Genomic DNA, 16,751 nt, shown 5'->3' with positions numbered 1-16,751 from the left:
TTTCAAGCAAAAAAAAAAGACCACAGGCTCATTCAAAAATCTATATCAGACATTTTCTTTTTTTTTTTTAGTTTTCCACCCAATCACATGTGTGGCAGAACAGAAGGTGAGGTAAAATTTCCCAAAAGGGGACACTGCAATACAATTTCTATTGATTTATGTGTTCCTATTGAGGAAATTATTCCTCACTTCCTGTCCAGTTTACATGTGTCAGCAGAATAGAACTACAAGGGAATTCTTTCCAACATAAAAATATGGAAATCTAACAATGGTTCTAATCCTTTCCCATTCTACTCAAAAGTTAAAAAAAATGTTTTGGTTGGAGTTGGGTAAACCCATGGCCAGGCTATGGATGTTCAACAATTCATATATTCTTAATAAGTAGAAAATTAGCTTTATAACAAGCCCCCCTCTTCCTCCTGATAGCTCTAGCCCCAGACACTATGGAGTAATTCATCCTCAAAGTTAATGTGGTTCTCTCGGCAGCTCAACTCTCTCTGCCTCACTCTCCCTGAGCTTCTACACTGCCTTTACAGTAGCTACTAAAAGGTTGGAAGGATATATTCAATGACTGAATAGGGGTGTTGTTTAGCCACCTTTGAATCCAACAAACTATGCCCCCTTGGCCACCCATGTGAATGTAGCCCTATTGCTGGGAGGGAGGAGCAAGGTACAATGGACCGCTGAGTCACTGCTGGGAGGGGAAAAGGATTAAGCAGAGCTCCTGAGTCAATGCTGGGAGGAGATAAGAGAGAAAACAGTGAGGTAAGGTGTTGGGTCACTGATGGGTTAATGCTACTGCTAACTACTATACAGTGCTTGTTAATGCTGAACTCTAGCAAAAGTATAAGCTCTCCTTTGCAGTGGGACTGCGCTCGCACTGCATGGGTTAAATGCTTATTTATGATGTCTAGGGGAGGTGGAAGAGCAGTTTTACTTTTCCAGTCTGCCACTGGATAATAGGGAAGTGCCATCTACCAGGGAGTGGAGGATCAGGTCCCAGGTAGACATAAATGAACAGCTAGCTCTTGCAGCCTCACAGCAAGGGAGGGTTTTTATTTTTAGTTGGGATTTAAGAAGATAAATTCTTGAATGTCCATAACCTGTTGACAGATTCACTTTAGTGCCTTATTCATACAACCACCAGTGGGGGCTATACAAGGTGTAACAAGGTGTATATAACCTTATACAAGATGAAGCCTGTGTATCCTTCCACACATAGGCGTTTACAAGCATTTAGAGGCAGGAGAGTTTAGAAGCTGAAGAAAAAACACTTCAAAGAAGAGAGGAGCGTTCTGGCAGTAAAAAATGCAGAATGCATATAAATCCATGCAAACACATCTAAACCCAACCGCTAGGTTTGTTTAGTGCTTGAGCATTCATTCATTTAATTGGACAGAATAAATTAATATTCTGACCAATTAGATGAATGAACACCTAAATGCGCTTGCAAAAATGCAGCTTTAGGTGTATTTTTATTCCTGCATTTCTTTTGGCAGGAGAAAAGGCATTCAGAAAAGCTGGGCAAGTCTGCATGAGGTCTTATAATAACTGCAAATAGTGTGTGGCTGTTGACTTTACAAGAAAGATAAATGACCTCTTCCGCCTGTAGGTACATGACTACTGTGAGGCCTATTGGTAAATCCAGCTCTGAGTGAGTTGTGTTCCATATGGCTTTCAATAGCTGCCTGCTGGGTGGAACGGTTAAAGTCAGTGAGCCTACAGCCTCTGCAGACTTTAGAAATGCCAGCTGAGCAACCTCTGAATGATCAAGACAGAAACATTTTGATAATGTTACATTTTTTTGAGCCTCTTCAGCTGGCTTCTGCTGCTCTCTGTTTGATGTATTATAAAAGTCTCCTGGTGTTTTATATCTCGCATCATCAGCAGTCCTGACATATGGACAAGATGGCACAATTAGGGGATTACTTGCCAAAAAACAATCGTTTCTCTTAGCCCACTGCATTTGAGCTTATTTCAAACTCCCAGGTATGTGCACCAAAAAATTTGTGATTACCACCAGGCAGCAACCTGTGACCAAGTCTGAACTATATTTGAAAATTCAGTGCCAACATCAAACTAATGGATTACATGAGCTCTGCAGAAGTGGCCCTATATGAACTACATCCGTTGGTGTGCACAGCCTATTACATCAGGGTGTGCACCCCAGAGCACAAACACACATGCGTGTATATCAGCAGAGCAGTGGACTGTGTCAGTAGAGCAAAGATTGGTGTCAGTAGGGCAGTGGACGGTGTCAGTATTTTTTGATTTTTATTATTTTTAAATTATTTTTTACAATATTATTTTTTTTATTGATTTTTTAAAATTTTTGTAGGAGTCCCATTATGGGGCTTTGGTGAAATTTCACGGGTCTGAACAGCCTCCTGATGTCTCACTTTTGAGACAGAGAAAGAAACTGAGGACATTCTACAGTCCTTTTCTCTGCAGCCTGCAGTAAACATAGTTTACTATGCTTTAGTTAAGAATGAAGACAGGAGCAATCGGTACAGATCACTGTGTTCATTTAGAAAAGAATGAACAGTTAATGGATTGTTTACCAGCCCCTTCACTGCTCTTGAGAGAAGAGGAGGGAAGCTGGCAGCGTTGCAGGGGGGAGAGGGGAAGCAGGGGGAATCAGCACTGCACAGTGTGACACCCTGTGCGCACGCCTATGGCTGCATTCACTGACAGACATGCTCTCCATGTAAGGTGCCGTGCACACAAATGTTTGCAAGCATTTTTAATGCCCTAGTGTATAAATGGCTAGTGTCCATATTTGGGAAATAGTTGTACATGCTGATGCTTCTGTGCACACATGACTACAGCCAAGTACAGCCATTCAATTGCATGACAGTTGGTACAGGCCAGCTGCTGCTCCCCCAGGCATACTATAGGAATATACAAAGCCTGCAAATATCCATGTTCATGAGGCCTAAGTGAGGTTCCATTTGAATAAGGAGGGTTGTTTCCTTATGCATGACTTTAACAGAATAGGTAATCAATCAAATGATTAGAGAAAATGAAAGGGCCTGTGTGCTGCACATTAGCGCAATGCACTGATATGAAATGCCCCTATTGAAAAACAGATAAAATGCACATCTAGTGTGAAGGGACCATAGCTGTAACTTGCAGTTGTCTAAATAGGTGCAAAGTCAGATGAAATAATGCAAAAAAGGTTCCGGGTGGCAAGAAATACATGCATACACTGCAGAATAATGAAAGCTGTACAAACATGGACTCTTGACAGCAATGTCACTGTGACTAAGTTGGGCAAACATTAGGCTGCATAGATTAGTCTTTGTAAGACCCTACAGCAACAGAGAGTTTAGCTGAAAATGACTACTTCAATAAAACAATGGCAATCAGCTACTTGCAATTATCTTCATAAACAGTGTCCCTCTTAGTGAAGTCCAGGATAGCTCTGGTTACATCAGTGAGAAGCTGCACACTAAAGGTTTTTTTTAACCTTCATGCATAGACCTTCAACCACTTTAAAAGAAGGTTGAACTTTGAATTCATGCCCTGTGTGAGGACTGTGTATTCCCACATGGATGTCACATTGGGAGCCACTTAAAATATCCTATCAGGTCTAGGTAAAGGGGGGCCTCTCTCCCGTTTGCTGGTCACTTGTCCAGCTACCTGTGCTTCATCAGGTCTGGTGTCTCTGAGCCCCTGAGGTGTGTCCAGGAACCCCCGGAAGTTGTGGAAAAATGAGTTAAAGGGGCCTGAGCTTGTATCTGAGCATGGTGTGTAAATGGGCACTCCCCTACATGATCATCGCAAGATATGTTCTTTGACCAAAAAATGCAATAAAAGCTTTTTTAAACATAGTTTGCTGGCAGGTGTTTCATGGTCATGCCACATTATTTTCTGACACAGTACAATTATCCTTCCTGCAGGATGCAGCCATCTGATTGTGTGTTGCTGGATCCAATGAAAGTGAATTGAAAAGATAGATAAAGTATTTTGTCATTTAAAGTGTTTTAAAGGACATTATTTATTTTTTTAATTTACAAACATGCCATACTTACCTGCTCTGTCTAATGGTTTTGCACAGCTCAGCCCCAATTCTTCTCTTCTCGGTTCCTCTTCCAGAGCTTTGTGCCCCTCCCTCTTGCTGAGTGACCCCATAGAAAGTCACTAGCTTTGGGGGCACTCGTGCATGCTCACTCCCGAGACGGCGCTCTGTGTTTATAAAACACAAGCTGTGATTGACAGCAGCAGAAGCCAATAGCTCCTGTTTTTGCATCTCAGCCAATGAGGAGGGAGAGACCGGGGAGAACCACTGCTCTCATGCACATCGCTGGATTGAGATTGGGTGCATAGAATGCATGAAGGTAAAAAAACCTACAGCATTTAGAACCACTTTAAAAGAAGGTTGAACTTTGATGAATTCATGCCCTGTGTGAGAGCTGTGTATACCCGCATGGATGTCACATTTGGAGCCACTTCAAATATCCTATCAGGTCCAGGTAAAGTTCCTGTTTTTTTTAAGTTTAAATGAACTCACCTGAAAATTTTGAAGTGAACATGGACAAACTTTGTCTCAGCTGAGAAAACCTGCTATTTTTTGGGAGGGTGTGGGTACACCATAGGGGCAACATGGAGGACACTGGACACAGAGAGGAGGCCAAATATAGCCCAACTGATATTAGGTCATTTTCTAATTTCTCGAGTATTGTACTTTTTCAGAAAGAGGACCAGAGTACATGGGTTTCTCGTCCTAATCCTCAGTCAGAACTCCCCTTAACTTCTGACTCTGGGGCTGCGTCATCCCAGATACACCATTCTTCTCGGTTTTCAGACGTTTGGCAGAACTGCCCTGGCCTCTTCCAGACTTTCTGTTGCAAAGCCCCATTAACCACACTTGCTCATGGTCTCTAGTAGGGATGAGCTTCGAGTTCGAGTCCAACCCACGTTCAACTCGAACATCGCATGTTCGACCGTTCGTCGAATTTAGAACGTTATGGGCCGTTCGCGCCAAATTCGAGTGGCGCGTCACGGCTCATAATTCACTGAGGCATCGCAGTGCATTGCTGGATGATGATTGGCCAAGCATGCTCTATGACCCGCATGCTTGTCCAATCACAGAGCCGTCTGTACAGAGAGCTGTAATTGGCCAAAGCCAGGGCTCAGGGGGTTTAGTACACGCCCTACACTATATAAGGCCACCTGTGTGGCGGCCTTGTGCAGTGTGTTGCGGAGGCAGCGGAGAGATAGACAGAGAGACAGTGTCATGTGATTTAAGTTAGATAGAGTAGGCAGGCAAGTCAGTTAGCTGCACTTACAGTGTATTGCGTATATATATGCATCCTAGGTGTTGTATGTATAATATATATAACTAGATCCGTTCCTGTTATTCTCTTCCTACTGACAGGCAGGCAAGTGTTTTTACAGTATTTACAGTACCTGAAGAAAATTGCTGGTGTTCTTCTGATCCTATTAGTCCTATTAGCTACAGTATTTACAGTTAGTGTAGTGCGTCCTCTGCACAGTGTGCACCTAAAGCTACCTGAAGAAAATTGGTGGTGTACTTCTGATCCTATTAGTACCGCAGGCAGCTGCAGTATTTACAGTTAGTGTTGTGCGTCCTCTGCACAGTTTGCACCTAAAGCTACCTGAAGAAAATTGGTGGTGTTCTTCTGATCCTATTAGTACCGCAGGCAGTTGCAGTATTTACAGTTAGTGTAGTGTGTCCTCTGCACAGTGTGCACCTAAAGCTACCTGAAGACAATTGCTGTTGTTCTGATCCTATTAATACCACAGGCAGGCAGCTACAGTATTTACAGTTAGTATACTGTTTCCTCTGCACAGTTTTCACCTAAAGCTACTTGAAGATAATTGGTGGTGTTCTTCTGATCCTATTAGTACCGCAGGCAGCTGCAGTATTTACAGTTATTGTAGTGCGTCCTCTGCACAGTGTGCACCTAAAGCTGCTGTCTCTGCGCGTTATTCCAAAAGTTCTTTGGTGTGGGCCTTTTTTGAGATGAGTACATCAGATTCCACCGCTGCTATTTGCAACATATGTCTCAAGCGTATCTCGCGTGGCCAAAACATCATGGGCACGACATGCTTGACCAGACATATGTCGACCTGCCATGCAGTTCGTTGGCAAGCATACCTTAAAGACCCACACCAAAGAACAAAGCGGACCTCTCCTTGCTCCTCATCAGCTGGGATCTCCAAGCCCACTATACCTTCAGTCCTCTCTGAAACCTGCACTGAAAGGAATGAAGGTGGAGAATTAGGTGTGTCACAGCCAAGTACTTGTGGGCAATCTGCTATCAGTACACCGACGTCAGATTGTACCAGGCAGATTTCCCTGCCCCAGCTGCTGCACTGCCGAAAGAAGTTCGCTCCCAGCCATCCACATGCCCGGCGGTTGAATGCTAGCTTGCTTAAATTGCTAGCACTTCAACTGCTGCCTTTTCAGTTGGTAGACTCTGCCCCCTTCCGTGAGTTTGTGGAATGTGTGGTTCCTCAGTGGCAGGTTCCCAAATGCCACTTTTTCTCACGGAAGGCGATTCCGGCTCTGTACCGGCATGTGGAAGGCAATGTCTTGGCGTCGCTGGACAGGGCGGTCAGCGGTAAGGTGCATATTACCGCTGACGCATGGTCCAGCAGGCATGGACAGGGATGTTACCTATTTTTCACCGCGCATTGGGTGACTCTTCTGGCAGCTGGGAAGGATGCAGGACAGGGTGCAGTAGTGTTGGAGGTTGTTCTGCCACCACGCCTCCAAAATTCTACTAGTGGTGATCCTGCCACACCTCTCTCCTCCACCACCTCCTCTTCTTCTTCCTTCATGGCCTCTTCCTGTGCTGATTTGTCCTCAGAACCAGCGATGCTCCGTAGGCGTTCAAGGGGCTATGCAAGCACGCAGGCAAAAAGATGCCATGCGGTGCTTGAGCTGGTGTGCTTGGGGGACAGGAGCCACACTGGGGCAGAGATTCTGTCAGCTCTGCAGGGGCAGGTTCAGAGGTGGTTGACGCCACTCCAGCTTAAGCCAATTATGGTGGTTTGCGACAATGGAACCAACCTCCTCTCTGTCCTCCGACAGGGACAACTGAACCATGTGTCCTGTTTGGCTCACGTCCTTAACTTGGTGGTGCAGCGGTTCTTGGGCAGGTACCCGGGCTTACAGGATGTCCTGAGGCAGGCCAGGAAAGTCTGTGTGCATTTCCACAGGTCATATAATGCCAGTGCTCGCCTGGCTGACCTCCAAAAGGAATTTAACCTACCCAAGAACTGCCTAATCCGTGACATGCCCACCAGGTGGAACTCAACGTTGGCCACCAGGTGGAACTCAATGTTGGCCATGCTGCAGCAGCTGCACACACAGCAGAGGGCCATCAATGAGTACCTATGCAACTATGACACCAGGACAGGGTCAGGGGACCTCGTTTTTTTTTCCCCACACCAGTGGGCTATGATCAGGGATGCATGCACTGTTCTGTCACCATTTGAGGAGGCCACAAGGATGGTGAGCAGTGACAGTGCATGCATCAGTGACACTGTCCCTCTTGTCCACCTGTTGGAGCACTCGCTGTGTGGAATAATGAACAGGGCACTTGAGGCAGAACAGAGGGAGGAAGAGGAGGAGTTCCTTACCTCTCAAGGCCCCCTTTATCCAGACAGTGTTCCTGCATGCCCGCCAATCACACAGAAGGAGGATGAGGAGGAGGAGGAGAATTGTGTCAGCATGGAGGTGGAGCCCGGAACTCAGCATCAGCAGCAGTCTTCAAGGGATCATTTACAATCCGAAGAAAACCATGGACTTGTATGTGGCTAGGAGTAGGTGGCTGCAGATCATGTCGTCCTTAGTGACCCAGAGGACTCTGGACCGAATGCCTCAGCAAACCTACGCTGCATGGCCTCCCTGATCCTGCAAAGCCTGCAGAAGGATCCCCGTATTTGTGGTCAAGGGGATGGATGATTACTGGCTGGCAACCCTCCTTGATCCACGTTACAAGGGTAAGGTTGGGACCTTATCTTGCCATCGCAGAGGGAGCAGAGGATGAAACATTTTCGGGAGGCCATGCAGAAAGGTTTGTGCAACGCGTTTCCAGAGCCTGGGAGGTTACAATTTCCTGGTCCTCCTGGACAACGTGTTGCTGAGGCTTCAGTCACTCACAGAAGGAGCAGTGGAGAAGATGGCCGTCTGACCGATGCGTTCAGACAATTTTTTAGTCCGCAGCCCCAAGGTCTGATTGGTTCCAGCAACCATCACCAGTGTCTGATTCACATGGTGCACTATTAACTAGGGGCAAGATCAGACTTGGACTCCTTTCCCATAATCCTCTGGGTTACTGGGTCTTGAGGATGGATCACTGGCCAGAGCTTGCACAGTATGCAATTGAGCTACTGGTCTGTCCTGCATCCAGTGTTCTTTCGGAACGCACATTCAGTGCTGCTGGAGGCTTTGTAACCGATCACAGGGTGCGTCTTGGATCACCAGCTACCAAGCACCTGATGCTGATGTAACTGATTGATTTTTTTTTTAATGCGAGATCCCTTCAAGACTGCCTATGCTGATGCTGAGTAACTATCCTGTTATCCTCTGTCGCAATCCGATTCCTCCTCAATTTTCATGCTGATAGCTTGTAAGAACATTTTTGGTTCTGGGCACCGCCACCAGTGCCCAAGGCCCAATTTTTCAGCCCCTGTTTAACAGGGGCTTATAATTACAATTTTTGATGCAATACTATGCAGCAGGGCTCATTCCTGCGCTCCAACTATAGCATCTGTGAGGGGTTGCAGTGTTGTGGCAATTTTTCTGCCCCAGTTTAACAGGGGCGTGTAATTACAATTTTTGATGCAATACTTTGCAGCAGGGCTCATTCCTGCGCTCCAACTAGAGTATCTGTAAGGGGTTGCAGTGTTGTGGCACCAGCACCAGTGTCCAAGGCCCAATTTTTCAGCCCCTGTTTATCAGGGGCATGTAATTTCAATTTTTGATGCAATACTTTGCAGCAGGGCTCATTCCTGTGCTCCAACTAGAGTATCTGTAAGGGGTTGCAGTGTTGTGGCACCAGTGCCTAGGCCCAATTTTTCTGCCCCTGTTCAACAGGGACATGTAATTACAGTTCTTGATCTAATATTTCACAGCAAGAGTAACTGTGAGGGCTTACAGTGTTGTGGCAACACCAACACCTAAGGTCCCAATTTCTGCAGACTATATAGGGCAGGCCCCTACTTTCCAACATCCAACTTACAAATGACTCCTACTTGCAAACAAAAGGAGACAACAGGAAGTGAGATGAAATCTACCCCTAGGAAGGGAAATTCTCTCCTGTAAGAGTTAATATGGGAAAAACGTGTCTCCTCTTCACTTATGCTTTATCACCAATCCTTGTTTCACTAAAAACCCCAAATTTTCAAAAAACATTTGTCATTGGGACAGAAAGTGAGGTGAAATCTTCTGAAGAGGTGCACAGACAGCAAAACAAATGTTACAGGGGTGATAACCCTTCCCTATGTTTTCCAAAAAGCTTAAAAATAGATTTTTTGGCTGGAGCTACACTTTAAAAATGTACCAGTTCAAAATTACAAACAGATTCTATTTAACAACAAACCTACAGTCCCTGTCTTGTTTGCACCGCCTTTATACTGCTGTTCAGAGTATATAGGGCCAGGGGGCCCCACGCCTTTCCTTTTTTTAATTTGGGTGCGGGGTTCCCCTTAATATCCATACAAGACCCAAAGGGCCTGGTAATGGACTGGGGGGTGGGGGGTACCCATGCCCTTTGTCTCACTGATTTTCATCCATATTGCCGGGACCAGACATTACATTAAAGCCGCAAGCAGTTTTAAATTACTTTTATTCCTTTACAAATGTCATTTTGTGCATGGACTGTTCTAAGCACAGGAAACACACGCCACTTTACAGGCATACTATAGACACCCCCCAGGTACGATATTTAAAGGATTATTTCACTTTTTTTTCACTTTAAGCATCATTAAAATCACTGCTTCAGAAAAAACAGCCATTTTTAAAACCTATTTTTGCATTGATACATGTCCCCTGGGGCAGGACCCGGGTCCCCAAACCTTTTTTAGGACAATAGCTTGTATATTAGCCTTTAAAATTAGCACTTTTGAAACTTTTCAAATGTTCGAGTCCCATATTCTTTAATGGAGTTCTAAAGTTTGCACGAACTTTCGGTCCGTTCGCAGGTTCTGGTGCGAACCGAACCAGGGGGTGTTCGGCTCATCCCTAGTCTCTAGTTTTAATGGCATGGCTGTTGAAGTCCAAGTCTTAAAGCTGTTGTAAACCTCAGGAATGAACAACGAGCAAAGCATATCTCTCTATAGTTTGTACTTGACTCAATTAATAACCCTAAGTGTGATTTCTGTCTGCTGCTTCCTTCCTTTGGTATCAGCATGAATGACTTGTGACATGTTTTCCTGACACCAAGAGAAAAAAGCAAAGTCCTTTCTTGTATTAAAGGAGGTATGGACTCCAGAGAGAGAGATATAATTGTATCACTTTACAAATCATTAGTAAGACCTCATCTGGAATACAGTTCCGTTTTGGCCACCAGTTCTCAAAAAGGATATTGGGGAACTGGAGAAAGTCCAGAGAAGGGCAACCAAACTGATAAGAGGCATGGAGGAGCTCAGGAAAGATTAGAGGAGCTGGATTTATTCTCTCTTGAGAAGTGGAGATTAAGGGGGGAATATGATCAACATGTATAAATACATAAGGGGTCCATATAGAACTTAGTGTTGAGTTATTCACTTTAAGGTCATCACAGAGGACAAGGGGTACTCTTTATGCCTAGAGGAAAAGATATCTCATCTCCAAATACAGAAAGGTTTCTTCACAGTAAGAGCCATGAAAATGTGGAATAGACTCCCTCCAGAGGTGGTTCTGGCCACCTCAGTAGATCGCTTTAAAAATTCTTTCCTAAATGTGCATAATTGAACTGGGTAGTGTACAAACATTTATAGGTAAAGTGGATCCAGGGAAAATCCAATTGCCTCTTGGGGACCAGGAAGGAAACTTTTCCCCTGATTTAGCAAATTGGATCATGCTTTGCTGGGGGTTTTCAGCTTCCTTTGGATCAACTGTAGGTATAGGATTGTGTATATGGGATTGTATGATATATTTTTTTCTTCTTTTTTTATTGGTTGAACTAGATGGACTTGTGTCTTTTTTCAACCTGACTAACTATGTATCTGTTTCATCTCTATGTATAACCTGAGGTCAGACACTTCACTGGGTATATGTAAGGATTTACAACCATTTTAAGGGAAACAAGCATCTTGGAATCAGTGATTGCTGTGTTTCTTAAGGTGAGAAAGGTTACTCTCATAAGGTATATCATCATATCTGGAAGACACATTACCATTGCTGTAAACAAAACTATTTCCACCCTTGCCATTATTTTTTGGGTTGCTTGTTTGCCTTTGTACAGTCAGGATCAAAAATTTGAATGCCTTATGTTGGCAAAAGAACAGATCCAGAATGCCTCCCCCTTCTTTTCTGCTGTATAACCAAGCAATGTCCAGATGTGTCTGTCCCATTGCTAATATATATGGCTCACTAAATTGCTGAAGGCCCTTGTGTAGCTGCATGGTTGAACAAATTATATGTCTGCCCTTTAATCTGTTGTATTATTCCCTGGCCTAGAACAAGGGCGATACAAAAGGATGTCTGATATTTTCCAGCCTAGGTTTCCTGATGCACACTCTCCTCCTACCATCTCTATTTCATGCAGATTGACGAACTGCATGATGGTTGTCTCCAGTGACCTCATCATTAGAGATAAATCGGGATAGTGCTAAGTAGATTTACAAGCCAACAGGATGTTATATTTATAGTGCCACCCCCGAAGGAGCTGCTTGATAATTGTGGGTTCTCTGGTTGCACCTCAACCCCAAGAACAACCTCAGCCCCTCTGGCACACATGGTAAATAAAATTACTGCAAACACAAGAGCAAAGGACACCAAAAGGAATAATAGAGACTGTAAGATAATATTTTAATACTTTATTTTTAAAGATTATTAAGGCGGTAGTAAATTGCATGTGGTTAGAAAAAAAAATTCCCCACAAGGCAATGTCATAATGTGCTAGTATGCATTGCATACTAGCACATCATGAGAGACTTACCTTAGAACGAAGCCCTCCAGCATCACAATATCACCGCTGAGAGGGCTGACATCTTCCCCCGGTCTTCCTTCTGAGTTTGTGGCCACCGGCTATATGAGTGGCCGGGGGTTCGATGATGTCACTCCCATGCATGTGCTGCCTGTAAGCCGAAACTTCAGAGCGCATGCGCCAGTCAAGTCATCAGCCACATGCACTCTGAACAATCTCTAAACTGTGCAAGTTTAGGAGATATTCACAGTACCTACAGGTAAGCCTTAGTGGTGTAACAGAGTTTATTACCATTTTAAGTCAACAGGGGACAAAAATGTAAAATTGCAGCATTTAGCATTAACAGAGTCACAAAGATATGCAATAAAATGACCATAACAATGGACCGGATTGTAGGGCCAATGAACCTTAACGTGATTGTGAAGCCACTGTATCATAAACATCCCGTCCCCTTTGTTAATATTATGTGTCCCAGTGTCTGTGCTGAAAAAAAAAGCAGATTTATACCTTGTATCAGAGGGTCTCCTGGCGCTCATGTGACTGCTTGGCTCTCTCCGCACCCCAGCTGACAGCTATAGTGGGAGAACTCGCAATTACATCAGACAGGGAGGAGGGGAGGAGAGAGCCAAGCAGTCACGTGAGCGCCAGTAGACGCTCTGATATAAAGTATAAATCTGCTTTTTTTTTTTCAGCACAGACACTAGGACACATAATGTTAGCTAACAGAGGACATGGTATGTTTATGATACAGGTATTATAGCAGCAGGAAGGGAAGGGGCCGGGAGCAGAGTGGCACAGACTATCTGACAGACAGGGAGGGGTGAAGGGGGGAGAGGAGGACAGAGGAGAGCTGCGGATGACGGAGGCATGTAAACTGACCACGGTATCAGGGCTCAGCAGCCCTGATAAACCGTGGTCAGTTTACAGGGGGGAGGGCAGAACCAGGTAGGATCAGCCAGGTTTTTTAAGTTAAACAAGGGGCCAAATTACACAGCACAAGCCTTTAAGGGAACAGGATCATTATTTTTTTGGAGTTACAAACACTTTAAGTGGACCTATGATTCCAGGAGCAAGAGGAGGAAGAAAATACCTTTTGTGTCAGTCAGCTCCCTCTAAGCCCTGATGCCACAGGTGAGAAGAAATAACAAACACAAAATGTGAAACCTGGGTGAGAGTTCCCCTTTATATTAACAGATACTTCACTTTGGACACTCTAATCAGTAACAGATTCTGTAGTTTAATTTATTCGGGTGGAGGAGTCCTTGAAGTAAGGATGTCCAAGCTATTTAGCTAGCTATGACGGGGCCCAAAGATAATGCTGTGCAATGACAACCAAGTTGGCAACAAAGTTAGATAGAGGGAAAAAAAGTTGTTTCCCAATGGATTGAATAAATAAAACTGAGCCGATTCCTCCATCCATACATTTGATCCGTTGTGTCATTGCATTCTGACATTGGGAGTCTCCTCTTGTGTCAGAATACACAGATCAGCAGTAGATCAACTTCCGTTCAACCACAGTGGCCCGACCCTGGTAAGCCAGCTGAATTTTCGATCCATACATGGCCAGCTTAACTAGCCAGATCACCAGATGAAAATAAAGGAAAGAACCCATAAAAAAAAAAAAAAAAAAAAAACACATTTTAAAAATTGGTAAGCAGCAATACAATAAATGTTTGCTTTGTGGGTTTAATACCCATTTAAAGTTCATTTTGTAAGGGAGAAATGTAAAATTTAAGATGGGTTAGGGCGGAGGGATCATCATAGGATGGCAGCACCTAGGATTTAGGCAATTGTCTGGCAATATAATGAACTTTAAAAATCAAACTTTGCAAAACTTACCATGATTAAATTCTCTTCTGAAATCACCAATTATAGTCTTTAAATACTAGTATTTGAAGAGAAAAATAACTATTTTCCTTAACAAAAACTGTAGCCCTTATCTCTGCTTATACGAAACATTTATTTCTGAGCATGACTTTTTTCCAACTGGGAAGGACACCAAATTCTAGAACGAGACTGCTATGACTAAACAACTTTAACAAGAAAAACATGACATGTTCTGTTTAATGCAGACATATTTTTTCTTTACCTTACTTGCCACTTCCTGCTGTTCATTGACTCAGCAAGAGAGGGGATGATGAATAAAGTTTGTTCACAGATAACAAAGCCTGTTCTGAGCGTTCAAGCTTTTTAGGATCTAAGGGAATCCATGGTCTATTTATAAAGAAGTGAATGTGGTGCTGATCAAGCAGAAATTTTCCAACAGGACAATTGTACAGAAGTCAATCGGTAGATCATTTTTTTTATAACCACCCTGTCCATACATTGATTGAAATGTAGCCAGTCCCTACTGAACCTCCAGATTTTGATCCAAGTATGGCTGGCTTAAGCCCTCACTGCTGTGATAGATTGTAGAGGTCTCTAGGGCTGTATGGGGCACAACTCTATGGTATGCACTATTTGAGGCATAGTTAGGCATAGCAAGCTTGCACACTGGCACAAGTAGGTGTTCTGTCAACACAAAGTTACTTGCAATAAGGCCAATCAGGTTGGCCTGTCCATTTTTCAGGTGGACCCGATCAGAGCCTCCATTCTCCTTTATGGGTAGTTGGATGTAAATTGACCTGTGTCCTTTTACACCTGGCTACCTCCAATCAGAACTGATCTGGCAAAAGGAAATTGAAGGGGATCAGTTCCTCTCTGTCTGGCCAGATCGAAGGGCAGTCGGGTGTAAACAGATAGCCGGTCCGTTTACATCCGACTGCCCATGGTGCAGAGCCGGCTGTATCAGTGTCTGCTCCACTTATGCAGACCTAGGCATTTGGAGATACAATCTAGAAGTGCATTTTGACAGGTCCTTTACTGTTGCTTGGGCAAAATTGCTGCTGTCCTATTAGATTTGCACACAGTTGAGGAGACTTGATGCATCCCCTAAATTCTTTCCTGATTACTAATGACCACAGTTAGAAGAGAGCTTATTGGAAACCACCTGAATGCACTCAATGCACTCAAATTTCCATTTCATTAAATTGGTGCAAGAATTTTTCTAGATGGATACCAACCTAATATATTCAATTGTATTATGATAGGTAATTTAAATGTATTAGAACATTTCTACAGAATGATGTCTAGGCCTTTTTTTATATGCAAATTGAAAGACAGTACAAATCACAGCTAGATTTCAGTTGTGGCCCTAAGGAAGATATCTTTCTTCAAAGATAACTGAGCAAATTATACTATTTTAACAAAAAATAATAAAACAGTATTTTTAAGTCAAGTTAGTTAAACTGTGGTACATCATTTTCTATTTTTTAGCTTCAAGTAGTGCTTTGCTGAACTACACATCCACCTTCCTCTAGCATGCCCCCCTTAAACTATCCGTACTCTGTTCTATTGTCATTCTTCACTGTTCTAATGGAGAGCAGGGGGAGTAAAATAGTGTTCATTTTTGATATATGATGTTGATGCTGATTTGCATAGGAAAATCCTTGAACGTGTATGCAGAATCTGACCATCTCATAAAGTCTTCTTAGCGATTTTCTTGACTAAATAGGTGCATTTTAGTTGCTGTTCCTGTTTAGGGCAATGAAGAAGGAGTGGGAGCTGTGCACAGGCAGCTCCACACTAAGTAAAACAATTGCAATTGGACAAGGTTTTTTAAATGGCCTGAGAACTCTTGTTGGGGCTATCATGCACTGCCCCAGAGAAATTATATTGTTGTATGATATGGCCAAAAAAGAATAGAAATCTATCATAAAATTCCTAAGGGTTTTCCTAAGCCCAACTCCAACTCAAACCTTTAAAACATTTTTGGATATAATTTGGAAAGGTACTATACATTGTTCTGTCAAGTTTACGTTGCCATATGGAAATCAGCTGGGGGAATTTCACCTCAGTTCCTGTCCCTTCAACAGCAGGGCAAGAAAAAAGGGGTGTGACACAGGAATGCAAAGATAGTTATAGTAACCTGATGGAGGTGCCAACTGTTATCCAGTTTGCTGGATAAAAAAGTATTTTGTTGCTGTCTCTGCCCTCACTTAAAAAATTCAGAAAATTTGGAACCGCGCTAGTGATAGAACTGGTGTCCATACAAGTAACCATCTGTCTATCATATAAGTGAAAACCAGATAAGGTGGATAAAACAAATATATTGTACGAATCACCAAAATATATTTAAACCAACAAAGGTGCATTCTTCACGTGCAACCGTGAAAAGAATAAACGTAAGTCCATGTAAGAGCAACAAGGTGAATCACCCAGGTGTTTGTTAGAGTGTAAATGAGGTCCTGCTGGATAAGGACAAGGTGTTTGGTCCACCACCACAAATAGAAGGACTGGCCGCTTACCAGAGGGTCAGAGTAAGCTGTTAAAACTGAATGCTCCGGACCGCCACCAAAGGACCGAACATTAGCACTGCGATGGAACATCAGGGGCCTTGATACAGGATGGGTTGATTCACAGTAGCGGAACGTCAAACTCTCAGCAGAGTGGTTAACCATAAACGGAAAAAGAGCTCCTCTGCTGCCACTTCCAGCAATGTCTTCTCTCTACTTCCTTCGGGGAGGAAGTTCCTTCATTCTTAGCAATGGAAATTGCATGAGGTCCCTCATGCATTCTGTGAGGGGCAACCCTAAGCTGGCTAGC

At 43.6% G+C, this 16,751-nt stretch overlaps 1 protein-coding gene across 5 annotated transcripts in view; it reads left to right on the top strand.

Annotated features, from left to right (window-relative positions):
* Positions 1-16,751, top strand: part of CAMK2A (calcium/calmodulin dependent protein kinase II alpha) — a 425,342-nt gene that overhangs the window by 146,733 nt on the left and 261,858 nt on the right. The gene's annotated exons all lie outside the window — the stretch shown is intronic.

Source organism: Aquarana catesbeiana, linkage group LG03, assembly GCF_042186555.1.
Source record: "Aquarana catesbeiana isolate 2022-GZ linkage group LG03, ASM4218655v1, whole genome shotgun sequence".
In the NCBI taxonomy this organism is placed as follows: domain Eukaryota; kingdom Metazoa; phylum Chordata; class Amphibia; order Anura; family Ranidae; genus Aquarana; species Aquarana catesbeiana.
The sequence above is the reverse complement of the archived record's forward strand: the minus strand, read 5'-3'. Positions and strand labels throughout refer to the sequence as shown.